The sequence below is a fragment of the Strix uralensis genome, chromosome 1 (genome assembly GCF_047716275.1).
Source record: "Strix uralensis isolate ZFMK-TIS-50842 chromosome 1, bStrUra1, whole genome shotgun sequence".
In the NCBI taxonomy this organism is placed as follows: domain Eukaryota; kingdom Metazoa; phylum Chordata; class Aves; order Strigiformes; family Strigidae; genus Strix; species Strix uralensis.
In genome coordinates this window covers 78129364-78142760 of record NC_133972.1, presented here as the reverse complement: position 1 = coordinate 78142760, position 13397 = coordinate 78129364, and positions in this window count along the sequence as shown.

Here is a 13397-nt window from a genome sequence, read left to right as displayed (position 1 = left end):
ATAAGCAGGGTTGTGGAGTTTGCTTCTTTTCCTTGAGAATTGTTCCTTCTTATGAGTTTTATCGGTAAAACCAGAAGAGAAGGATCTGTTGGTAAGGATGTGAGGGATGACACAGTGCCTCAGCAGCTTAAACTCTTTGTCCAGATCTCCAAATGCCGAGGCCTGGGATCGACATTCCTAAAGTAAGAAGTCCCCCCGAACTCAATAGGTGCAGACTGTCCCATCTATCATCATCTGCAGGATCAAGCTCTCCATCTGGCGTTATTAGATTCTCCCCTGACAAATGTGATCTTGAATAGCATAGACTCAAAGTACCCTTTTTTCTTTATTTTCTAACTTCTACTTAGAAACAGACCAGCGAGTATTTTTGGCAAAATTTTCACCTGCTTCCAAGTTAGTCAGGCTGATCTTAAGATAAGGACATAGACACACAGGGATCAGATTTTTAAAGCACTGAAGTACCTGAAAGTGCAGAGAGACACCTAGCTGTTTCCCATTGTTCTCAGTGCAGAAGAACTGGGCACAGACTAGTGAATTTAATCCCAGTACCGCTATACTGGAAAAAATGTGAAGAACAAACTCAAGATCACAGAAGGAACACGGTGCCTTTCATTTCTCTGAAGTGTCAACAGCTTGCAAGCCATGTTTTGCAATTTAATCCACACCAGACAGCCACGTGTGTTGAGGACAATCTTAGTACAGGAGCCTGTGCTAATCAGTTATAATCAGTTATATTCCTTAAACAGACAACAAAAGCATGGTACTTGTGTATCATGTTATGATCCCATCTCCTCCTACCTATTCCCTACGACAGAAGTAACAGAAGAGAGTGTAGGTCTTCCAGGTCCCAGTCTGGTTCCTAGTCTCCACACAGCCATCATCTCCATTGCCATCCCAGCACACCCACCAAGCCATCAAGCTGGCCAAGAGGTGAATGTGCAGCCCCGCTAAAAACATGCCCATGCAGAACATGCCATGAGTGTTCACACTAATAAAGGTGAAATGTTGACAAGTTTGGGGCCCTAAACATGTCAGCATTTATTCTTATGGCTTAACTAATCATTGTGTGTAATGTTGGTTAAGAAAATTTACACTTCACAGTGAATAATGTATAAACCAAGACTCACATGAGGGCAAATTTTTACAAAAAGAACAGTAAAATGCTTCAAAATTATACTGGCAATGGAACGGCAACCAACATGGCAACTAGACGCAATGTTAATCAGATATGAGCAAAATGAACCAGAAGATTATTTTATTAGCCTGGGAAAGATGGTCAAGCTCCTTCCAGCTCTCATTTACCATTTCGTTTAAAGTGATGATGATGACAATTTTTTTATTAGATTCAAATTCCTCCTGTTGTTTTTATCTCAAGAGTCCAACTGGCTTTACAATAGGGTAGTTACTTAAGTCATTCTCAGGGATTCAATTGTGTACAAAGCTGCTGCTGCACTGAATTACTTTTCTTTTCAAATCCATCTGTCCGATGCTACTTTTAATATACTCATCCTGGTGAGAACTGCACCCACACCACCACACCATGCCTCACGCAAAGGGGACTAAGGAAACACATCTTAGCTTCTCCAAAATCAGTGTTCTAGGCTGTGAACTTCACTTAAAGCCTGTGTTTAGGAGACAGGCAGGGCACTGTGGGCACCCTCACAGCTTCCCTCTCAGCTCCTAAATCTCTTGGGCACCCTAGCACAAAGAAAGCAATCACAGTGTCAGGGCTGCCTTGCAGCACACGGGATGCTTGAAGCCCTGTCTGAAGTAGGGCTTCTCCCCTTGCGAGACCTGATAGCATATCTTCAATCAATCAGCCCTGTGCAGGAGCCTGCACGCCCTGGAGGGATGCAGAGCAGCGCCCATTCCAGGAAGCACCCCTGCGATGCCAGATATTGGGGTTCAGCATCCCCAGGTGCACTAGTCAAAGGCCACTGCAGGATTAAGTAGCATGAACCTATGCTTGCAAGTGGGAAAAACGAGCTGCAGCATCCCTCCCTCTCCAGTCCTGCCAGCGCTCCCTGCAAAGGGCAGTGGGATCGCTCTGCAGGTGTTCGCTGAAAACAGCACATAAATGTTTCAAACACCGCTGTATAGGTTTCATTCCAAAGCCATAAAGAAAACGGAAGGTGGAGAGCCCCACCTCATGCCCTCAAATATCAGATATTCTTCTCCCCCCATACGATTTTACAGGCTGAGGAGTGATGTTAGCTGAAACGTCTGTTTGACAGCTTTTCCTCAAAAACTCAGCATAAAACCAGTCTCAGAAGTGTTAACAATGTTGCCTGGAGAAGACCTCTTGGATTTACAGGCAGTAATTAATACTTAACCTTTAGCTCCAGTGAGGCAGCTGTGCCACAGGGTCAGTAGGAGTGACCATGTTGGTAAACGATAATTGCACTGCACATACAGCCCTGAGCTGAGCACCCTACAATTATATGGGAAGTTTTCCTGGGCCTCTTGCAAAGGCCCTCAGGTTAGGAAGGTGTCACCAGGCAAGCTGGAAAAGACCCTTCTCCCTGTGAGACAGACTCTAACACCACTCTAAGGCTGAAGCCTCTGAGGACAAAGCACAGACAGCACCTAAGAAGGATCCATCAGGCCACCTATGTATTGCTGGTAGCAAGAGTCGGGGGGTGGTCTCTGCTGTACACTGAAGCATATATTCAATACCCTTGAGGCACTCTGAGTTGGTCCATCAGGCCAGTTGAGGGGGAATAAATGGGCCATTGAGCTCAGGTATACTCTGTTCCCTGTGATTGCCATGGGATGAGAGAAGCACTGCTCCCCACTCTCCCTGATTTGACTTCCACCCCAATTATGTCCTCTCTTTGGGGTGTGATTACCATCCATAGGTCTCCTCAACTGCTTTGGCTGAAGGAACCCCTTCCCATCACTTGCCACACTGGTGGATGGGAATGCCTTGGGTGCAGCCTGAGATGCCTGCAGGCACCAAGAAAGTCTCCTGCGAAGATGGATGAGGGTCTATGGAAAGCAGCAACACTGTTGACTCTTCACAGAAGACCCCTATTCTTGACACCTGGCCAAGTCTGGCTCCTCTGGAAATAAAATAAACAAACATTAGAAGAGGCTGTCTTCCATATGAGTCCAGGAAAAGACAGTTTGCCTACTGTTAAATATCAGTAATTCCAACCAAACGCCAATACCAGCAAAACACCACTATGGATATTTATAAGAGGCCAGGTCACAAAGTCTTGAAGTCAGTCATGAGTCATGGCTGCAGGGGCTTCATCTGACCTCTCTCATACTGCAGGCTGTTGTCTTTTACCACCTTACCTCTATATTGAGCCCAGTCAGTTGGATTAGACTCAGTCATATCTTCTGTGTGGACATCAGCTCCTCTGCCAAAATACAGTGAGGAATGGGGCTGTTGCTGCCCTCAGTAGCTTATTCAAGTGGTTAATCGCCTGCATGTGCCTTATCTCACATTCGAATTTATCTGGCTCCAGCTTCTGGCCTCTAGTTTTGGAGAAGGTCCCTTCTGCGCCAGGTATTTTCTTCCCGGGGCGGTATTGTCATGCAGGGCACTTGTTGCTCACTGCAGGCTTCCCCTCCCAGCTGGTGGCACCAGCCCCAAAGGCAGAAGCCGAGTCACAGCCTGACACTAAGTAAACATCCCCGCTCCATTTGAATGGAAGGGCTGTCCAAGTGGCCTCCAAACCCAAAATTTTTTAAAAAAGGAAAAAAAAAAAAAAAGGTTTTCAGGGCTCTGCTGTATTTGTTTTAGTTCCCCTTTGCCATCTGGGGAAGGGGGAAAGGAGAGGACAAGGGCCCCTCAGCCCCCTTCTCCAAGCCCTTCCAGCCCTGGTCGGGCATGTGTTCGTCCCACCCTCGCCCCTGCGCCAGCTTTCGGCTCCCCTGGAGCTGAAGAGCGAATAAGACCTCTGGGATCTGGCCTCTAAGCTGATAATTGCAGCCCCTTCACTGGCACAAGGCGACTCTCATGCCATTTTGACCCAAACTATGTCTTCTTTCTGTATATTTTTAATTAGACTCAAGAATGCAGAAAAACCAGCGTGAGATCCTTTCATTCCCCTTTGTTTAATATCTGTTATTATGACATTAAGTGTAGGGTTTTGTTGTGGTGGAGAGTTCAAAATCCCCCTCAGTTCTGCTGCTGTAGCCATGGGTTCGCGTACATTAAAGTGGTCATTTTCGGATTAGCTCTTCTTTCCCTTTGATGCGTATGAAACGCTGAGCCAGTTAGTTGGAGAAGGCATTTTTACCTCTTTTGTTGCCCTTCCTCACAACAGCGGAGGGGAGAGGACGAAAGCCCCCTGGCTCTCTTAAATCAGAAAGGAATTTCCAAAGGGTTTAAAGCTTTACTTGCTACTTCTGTCTGGGGTTGCCTACGAAAAATAGAGCAAATTTGTTTTCAAAGGAGCAGGCGACGAGGAGCCTCGTATTTGCTGCTGCTGTTGTCGTTGTTGCTCGTTTGCCTGTTCCCTGGGGATTCGGGAGTCCCGAGAGCAAAACCGGGGCTGAGCAGCGGCACAGCTCAAAACTTTTCTCTGGGATACGCATGTTTTAGTGGTGGGAACTGGCATTTGGGGGCAATGAAAGTTTGGGGTTTTTTTTCTCTTGTCTCTTCTTTTTTGTCTTTTTTTATTTTTTCCTTTTCTTTTTGATTTGGCAGTTAATAGGAAGCAGAACGAAGGCTTGATTGAACAAATGCTAGATTTCACGTACGCTTCACATTACACCAACAGTCCTATGATTTCTTTCCATCTACATAAGACCTACACTCTGCACGGTTATTTCTGTGGGATGTCTGGTATTTTCTTCCAAGAGAACATCTTCCAGACTTGAGCCCTTCCCACCTTAACCATTCATATCATTACAACTAATCCTAAGGGCTTTCAATTAAAATAAAATTGAGTCAGTTAGGAAAAAAAAATAGGGAAAAAATGGTTATTTAGAAAAAAAAATAAATACACAAGCACAACTTTTCTGCCACCCTAGAGATCATCCCAAATATTCGTGTGAAAGTCGGGCAAAACTGGGGAAAGGGGAAGAGGGGAAGGTCAGGGTGGGGAGGGGGTGTTTATGTCAACCCGGCTCAATGATGGACTAATGCGCCTGAACGTGAAGTCACGGCCGCGGGGCATGTGAAGTCACGACTCCTCCAGGTGACAGGTGCGGCAGCAATTCGGGAGGGAGAGAGGGAGGGAGAGACGGAGCCGCTCCCGCCCCCCCCCGGCCCCCCCCAGCCCGGGAGCGGGGACTGCCCCTGACAGCGCGGCTCCTCCGCTGTGCACACAGATGGGGAAGCGGCGCTCAAGAAATAGTCCTGATCCACCAGAATTATTTTTACCTTAGGAAACCTGCTTCCTTTTTTTAAAAAAAAATATTATTTAATTTTTTTAGGCGCTAATACGTGCCTAATCAGCGAGATACGGTTTAATTTAAAAGCCAATAGACTGCAGCTGAAGTACGCTACAGAAATCCGATGTAAGGATAATTTGGAGTATTCAAAACCGCTGAGTCAGCGGCGGAGCCCATCTCCATGGCTAGAATATTGTTTCTAACTCCCGCTGCTGTGTTTCACTTACTGTTATACCGATTGTATCGTGTAATTATTGTTTGTTTTCCAAAAATGTAATTACTTTTTTTTTCTTTGTTTCCTTTGCAACGTTAAATCTGCCAAATGCCTGACTAAGGCAGCTCCGGAAAATAAAATGAAAAAAAAAAAATTAAAAAAGCTAATGAAAGGGGGGGAGGTCTCTTTCTCTGTAGCCACAGATTTTCTCTCTCAGGCACCTTCTTGCGCCGACGATTTAATAAAAATACCGGCACGTGTAGAACAAAACCTTTGGAAGCGCCCGGTTTGAGGGAGGCACCGGCTCCCGGGCAGCCCCACGCGTTTCTCGGGTGGCTTTCCCTCCTCGCCGCGGGCGCGGGGGGGGACGGCGGTTCCGCACAGAGCAATCTGCGAGGGGGGTTAATAGTAATAAGAACGGTAATAACGATAATAACAATAAAGCTGTTGAGCTGTTTGCAGCCTGGCGCTGGGGCCGGGCTGCACGGCGGGGCCGGGTGGCCAAAGGGGAGGGGGGGTCTGGAGGAGCCGGGGAGGGGGGAGCCGGGAGGGGGGGTGTTCCCCTACGTCCCCGCCGCAGGTACGTGGCGGGGAGCGGAGCGGCTGCCCGCGGCGGCCGCCGTCCCCAGGCGGGAGGCGACGGGGATGGGCGGGGATGCGGCCCCCCCAGGCAGGAAAGCGGGTCCCCGAGCCGGTACCGGCCGCTCGGCGGCAAGTTTGGCTCCGGGGCCGAGGGAGGAGGAGGAGGAGGGAGGCTAGAGGATGCTGACCTCCCGCCGACACATCGCGTTGCTCTTCTTGGGGCAACTTTAAAGGGTCGGCCCGGCGGAGGCGAGGGGGTTGTGCAGCGAGGGAAGGGGCTGGGGTGCCGAAATGTGGGGTGCCGAAGTGCGGGGTGCCCTGCGGCTCTCGCCACGCCGGGGGTGTCCCGGCCAGAGCAGTGAAACGCCCAGACTGGCGCTCAGCGTTGCGCCGGGAGAGGTTACTCGCCTTTCCCTCTTCTTTGATGCACAATCCGGGAAGAGTGAAACCGTGTAAAATCAGCTCTCCCCATAAATTATACCTGCTTTAGTCAAAACGGTGCAGAAGGGACAAATCCCCCTCCACGCCAGCAAACCTCCCCTTGGCATCCCCGGCGGCTTCTCCGGAAAGCACCGAGGGACCGGGCAGCTGAAGGCGCTTCCCAGCGCCAGAAATTGCTGCCGGGCTGGTTTTGGAAAGGGGGTGGAAAGGGTGGGAAAATCTCGCCCTCGCCTTGCCTGGGTAGGAGGATCAGCCGCGGTTACTCCTGTCCTCAGGAGCGTGGGTCCTCAGCACGGAGAAACAGATAGTCCCTGAAACCGCAGATTTTATTTCTGGCAGACAATGCTCCCCCAGCCAGCGTTTGTGTGCGAGACAAGTAATTGTGCTCCCTTGCTTAAATAAATCATTGATGGGTGAAATTACACATGCTCACTTAAAATGTAATGTGATTAAGAGATTATGGGATCGCAGTTAATATGTTGCCTCACAGCTTCTGGACCCAATTCCTGACACCAGAAATCTATCAGCCACAACTGTCCCTCCGTGCGGGAGGCGTCTCCTCCTGCCACCGGCAGCCGGGGGGAGCTGCCCGGGGGAGGGGGGGTGGATCTCCCGCCTCTGCTCCCCGCGGGGACCAGAGAAGGTGAGAGGCAGCGTCAGGTTTGCGCTCAAATAAATAAATAACTTCTTCTTGTTGTTGTTGTTTGGGGGGAGGAGGGGAAAAAAAAAAAAGTTAAATGGAAAGGCAGGAGACGGGGTGGGGGGGGAGGCGAGGGGTTGGGGCTGCGCCTGCAAGCTGATTACCTCTCATCTGAAAGCTGCTCCATTTCCTCACACATCGGGTAAGTCCTTTATCATGAGGTGGCACAAGCCCTGCCCGGGGCTATTGGTCGCCCCGAGGAAGGAGCCGGGATGGCAAGCGGGATCCTATCATCAGGCTGCATAATAACCCCGGGCTCGCCACAGCTGCGCTGTGACCCTTTGTGATGGAGCCGATAGCGCTCCCGTGAAATAATGTCCTCCTTTTGGGTGTGAAATCACCATGTTTATTAATTGAGCTAGACATGAGGGTTACCTTTTTCTTTCCAAGCCATGAAAATTTGTGATTCAGGGCAAATGGTTCCCCCTTCCCCCCCGCAAGTTGTGTTGCCAAGGGGTTGAGAGAGCAGGACCAGCTGGGGGAGAGGACCTGTTTTGGAGGGTCGAGCGGGACCGGGTTCCACGGCAAGTTCAGAGCAGATTCACGCGCAGACACCCCACACCCCGCTCAGCAGCAAAAGCAGCCCGGGGCAAGCACCGTGGGGAAATGCAAAAAGCGCCCCAAAAGGATGGAGGCCAGGGCGAGGGGGGAGCGGGATGCGCACCGCGCAGCCTGCCCAGGCCGCCACGAGTGGGGATGCGCGGCCACGCCGCGCCGCGGGATGCCGCGCAACCCCACGCACGCACTGGGGGAGGTGAGTCTTGCCAGAAGAGTACGGCTCTCCTCTCTCCCCACGCACTTTGTGTGTGTGTGTGTGTGTGTGTGTTGCAATTAGGCTTCTAACGAGCTTATTGCAGTTTGTGTTTCTGGGCCAATAATACTTGTATTTAACCTAATTAAAACCGACCTTTTAAAAGATCTGAAATATAAACACGCCTTTTTTTTTTTTTTCTCCCCCCCCTCCTTTCCTACTCTGGTTTAGCAATTTAACGTTTGAATCTCTGGGCTGGAACGTGCAACCTTTCACCAGAGCACGGAGTGAGGGAGGGAGGGAAGGAGGGGGGGGAAAGTAGCAAAAACCTGCGGATGAGGCGGAGGCACTGGCTTTGCCCGAGCACCCGCGACAGGCTTCCAGGTAGGCAGCTACCCCCCCACTCCCCCGCCTCCTGGGGCGAGATCCCCCCCTTCCTCCTCCTCCTCCTCCGTGCGCAGGGGGCGGCAGGCAGGGAGCAAGCCGGGTGCCCCCCAAGACTCAGCACCGCTGCCTTGCCGTGGGCCGGGACCCACGCAGGGACACCCTGATCCCGGGTGGGGGTGTAGGGGGGGCTTCTCCCTGCGCGCCCAGCAGCCGCGCGATTTTCAGCCGAGCGCTGCCTGCCGGGGGAAGGGGGGGGGCGGGTACAGCTGCGTGGGGCCCGACACGAGCCTCCCACTGGAGGCAGCGGCGCTCCTGCCTGCCTGTCCGCCGCTTCCCAGCCGGGGTGAGGCTGAGAGCCTGGGCAAAGCCCCCCAAATAAGTCGGTAACGAGCGTGTGTGTGTTGATGCCTTTTACGCCCATCACACAGGAACTCAACGAGCCTATTTCCCGTGAAAGCCCACCCTCGCAAAATTTCAGCGAGGTTTTTTTCCGATCAGTGGGAAATTTAAACTTTTTTTTTTTTCTTCCCGGGCAAACCCGATTATGTTAATTTTTATATTTTTTATTTTACTTTTTTTTTAACTGGGTAATCAAAATTATCCTTTTTTTTTCCTCCGCTGAATGACATTACAAAGAATTTTGTTAAAGAAAGCCAGACTAATTGCTGCCAGAAGAGTCTTTTCATAGAAAAGTCTGTTTTTCATAAGGCAGTTTCTGTGGGTGTTGCGGTTAAATCCAAACCTAGTGGAAAGGAGATTTTTTTTTTTTTTTTAAGGCGATTTTTCTCAGCAGCAGGAAAGACCTACGCTTTAGTTAGAAACTATTCAGAGACTCACGGGGCAAACCCTGCGAGGAGAAAACGCCGGCGCACTGCCGAGCTGTCTCCCGTTTGCGAGGTGGCCCTCCCTTCTCCCCCAGCTGCTCTCGCCCCCCGCCCCGGCCCGTGTGTCCCGGTAAAGCCCCTCGCAGCTCCCGGGGGGCAGCTTCGCCCGGGTCGGGGCTCTACCGGCTCCCCCGGAGCCTGGGGCGGGGAGGACGGAGGGGCGGTGGGGGGTGAAGCGCGGGCATCCCGGCGGCTCCCCGACACGCCGCTCCCTTGGGAAAGCCGCGGTCCTCACCTGCGGCGACGCCACAGAGCTGATGGGGGAGGCAGGACCCCCTCACCCCACCCCCCGGAGGCCCCGGCAGCCAGCACGGCTCCCCAGCCGCAGCAAGGCGGGCAGGTTAGCGGGCAGCGCAAGCGGCCTTCCTGGGAAAGGTGGGCCCGAGGGGGGGGGGGGTTCTGACCCCCATCAGCCTCCCAGGCAGCTGCGCAAAAAGGAAAGGTGAGAAAGAGCTAAACGGTCCCGGAAAGATATACAATTTTTTTTTTCCCCCCCCCCCTAATTTTAAAATTTCCCTCGGTTAATCATCCTGCCTTCCTCTCCGTTCAGTCCCTCAGCTCGGGGCTCCTAGGAGGAATTTTTAAGATCCTTCGCAACATCCACAACCCCCTCGCCTGAAGGTGAATAGAGGAAAAACAAAAACAAATAAATAAGAGACGGAGCCCTTCTCTGCCGCGGGGCAGAGCCTGCCCCACGCTGCCCCTCCGAGGGTCCCGAGTCTGCCGGGGAAGGTGGGGGGGGGGGGGTGTAGGAGCACCCCCGCCCCTCTCCCGTGCCCAGCAGCTCTGTCCCGCCGGGCGAGGGGGGAAAGTCGGGGTGAGGGCAGGTTCCTGCACGCCCCCCCCCCCCCCCCCGGCTTCCCCCGGCCATGGAGAGTCGCGGGAGTTTTCCAGCCGCTAATTCCCAGCCCTTGCCCTGTCACCAGCAGCACAACTACCAAGAGGTGGAGGTTTCACACCCCCCCAGCCTCTTTCCGCCTGGCCGGGCTGGCTACCGGAGCTGCCTCTCTTCACCGCAGCAGGGAAAAGGGCCCGAGAGCTTTTTTTTTTTTTTTTTTTTTTTCCCCAGCAACAACATAGTCGGACGCCTTTGCAGGCAGAGCAAACTCAGCCCGGTGCTGCTGCTCGGTGGCCCTTTTGTTCCCGGTGGGGGGACGGGGGATCCGGCCCGGCTCGGCCCCGCCGGGGCTGCGGGGAGCCCGGTCCTCCCCTCCCTCCTCTCGCCGGAGCGGGGACGTGATAAAAGGAGACAGGGCTCTGAAAGGATTTGATTGAAATGGCGTGTGCCAAGCTGATGGGAGCCAGCGAGGGACAAAGCGCCGAGGAGCCATGGACACTCGAGCAATTATTCCTCCACGCTGAAGGTGGATTAGTGCAATGGAAAGAAGCATATGTTCGGCCTGGGGCGACACTCCCCCTGGCTGGGTTTAGAGAATGAGAGCGGAGAAAGAGGCTGAACCTGGAATATCAACTATCCTGGAGACAGCCCACCCCACCCCCTCTTCTCCCAGCCTCTCCAAAAGTCTCAGGGATGAAGAAGATAAATACACACGCCCATAAAGATAGATAGATAAGCACATGCACACAAACACTCATAAAGAGAGATGCACGCACACCTCCACGTACAGCCGCTCTGCACACCAGCACACAGACAGGCAGGGAGAAAGAGGCACCCTAGGTGAAAAACCTCCCCGGGTATGACAATAAGAACAAATAAACAGCCGGCCTTCGAGAGGGTCGTAGCAGCAGCCAGTTCTGCTGGAGGCTCCAGTTTCCCCAGCCTTTTCCCAGGAAACTTTCCAAAAGCAACTGCAGTGAGGGACAGGGTGATCTCTGTCTCCCCCACCGGGGCCCTGTCCAGGCTCTCCTGGAGACACAGAGCAAAAACCTCAATTGCCCCTTTTCCATCTAATTTTCTTCCAGGCTGCGTCCATCTTCTGCTGTCTCTCCCTTTCCCCAGCTCCCTGCAAAACCCCATCCTTTCCAGCAGGATAGCTGCAAGCTCTCACAAAGGCACAAGGAGGTCAAGAAGCCCCAGCAACCAGCCTGTCAGCCCCCATTCAAAACACTGGCACCCCAGGAGCAGCCTGCATCCCAGCTCTGTGGCAATGGGATACCCATCAGCTTTTAGCCTGGATCATCGACACCCATATTAAGAGCTACAGGCCCCAAAACCTCGGCAGGGATGGCAGGAGCATCTTTTTAGCCCTATTATGGTGTAGCTCATTAGGCCTAATGGGGCCAGGCACAGACCCTGCCCCCCGCCCTGCTGTCCCACTGCCCTTCCCCTGCCTGGGTGCAGCAGCATGTGCCACAGTGTGGGGTGAATCCCCAGGTATCCGCCGAGCCGTCCCACTTGCAGGACAGAGAGGTAACCTCCATCACAGGAGAGAAATGTCCACAGCATCAGAGGAGACACAGGACAAACACAGAGAGCAGCGTCCAGCAGCAAGAGAGAGGGCAAGGAGGACGCGCTGGAGGGAGGGAGGGGAGGAAGCCTGCCAGCAGGCTTAAAAGTGAGGGAGGGAGGGAGGGAGAAAGAGAGAAGGAAAGGGAACGTAGGTCTTCCATTCCTCTGGGAGCTCCAAAAAATGCTCTGCTCTACAACCAGAAACGTGCCCCAAATATTTCACACCTCCGCTTTTTTATCCTCAGTTTTGGGGATCAGGGTGGATCAGACACAGAGAGAAGGGGGCTGGCTGTGCCCAAAGCAGCGCCAAGGCAGGAAGTTTTGCAGGATGAACGAGCGGGTAGGCACATAACCAAAAACCTGGTGTAGAAGCAATATACATCCCTCAGCCTGCGAGTGTAACTGCACAGCCCACACTCCTGCTAGAAAATAGCTCTCTATTCAGAGCCACTGCATCTGCTTTCAATAGAGTATTACAAAGGGAATTAACTATACCACAGACAACAACAGCAAGGGGGCTTGAGAGCATCTCTGGACAGGGAAGGTCTTCCTGTAGATGCTGCACATCTCATATAGAAACTAGGATGCGTGTGCATGTGTGCGCACAGCACACTCAAGCAACAACATGGTGAAACAACTCGCACTTCACCCCCGGCAGTCCTCCAGCCTCCTCCTCCGAACACCCTCACCTAGGCTCTGCTTTGCCAGTTTACCCTCCTTACCCTGGTTTGAAGGTGTCTGCGCAAACGAGCTGCGTGACTACGAACAGGACAACACACGTGGAGCTTGGAGTAACCTCAGGGCCCTGGTTTCGAGAGGGAGGGACTCACATACTTGTGCGGGGAAACCACAGGCTTTGGGTACTGACACCTGCCTTGCAAAATGAGGGCCTGACAGCAAAGCCACTGGGAACCATCAGGTCACTCCTACCCTACCAGAAAGCTCTCATTAGTCTGACTCTCACACCGCGTTCACTCAGTGGAGGTGCTCCAGCCACTCCATTAGTTAGATAAGAAATTTTGGCCCTTTGGGCCACGGAAGTTGAACTCAGCATCAGAGAGACATGATTACAGTGGTTGTAAGAGGGAATAAAAGGCCACAGATCAGTCACCTTTATATCTACAGCACCAGGCACCAGAAGAGTTCAAGGACACAAATCTTTACTGCCATCATAAGCTATATTTACCCTGCCTGAAATATCAGCTGTTTCAGCCACCCAAGCAAGCAGAGAAACTTCAACTAGATTAAGAGAAACAAGGCTATTTTACTATTCTGAAGCTGGCAAGGCTCCGCTAGTAGTGGGTCATGAAAGAGTTTTACTTTTCCTCAGTTTCCAATCTCTTGCTTTAAACTACTTGTTTCAGGGAGTTTGGGATCACTAAAATAAATACTGCAAATAGAGAGGCTGCAGCCTATGCAGAATAAATGATTTAAGAACTGGACTTGGCTGATTTCTTTTTTCCTCTATACTGGAGATAAAAAGAAGGAACACATACTAGTAATCCCTGCTCATTTTCATGGCCATTCTTGCACCTGTAACTCAAATAATGAAGCCATTTGTTATTTATATTGCACTTTCCCTTCCATTCTAGATTTCTAATGATCTGACCCTGTTTTATGGCCCTGACAAAGCCTGAAACTGGTGTGGACTTCCAATAATTGAACGATATAGGGAAAAA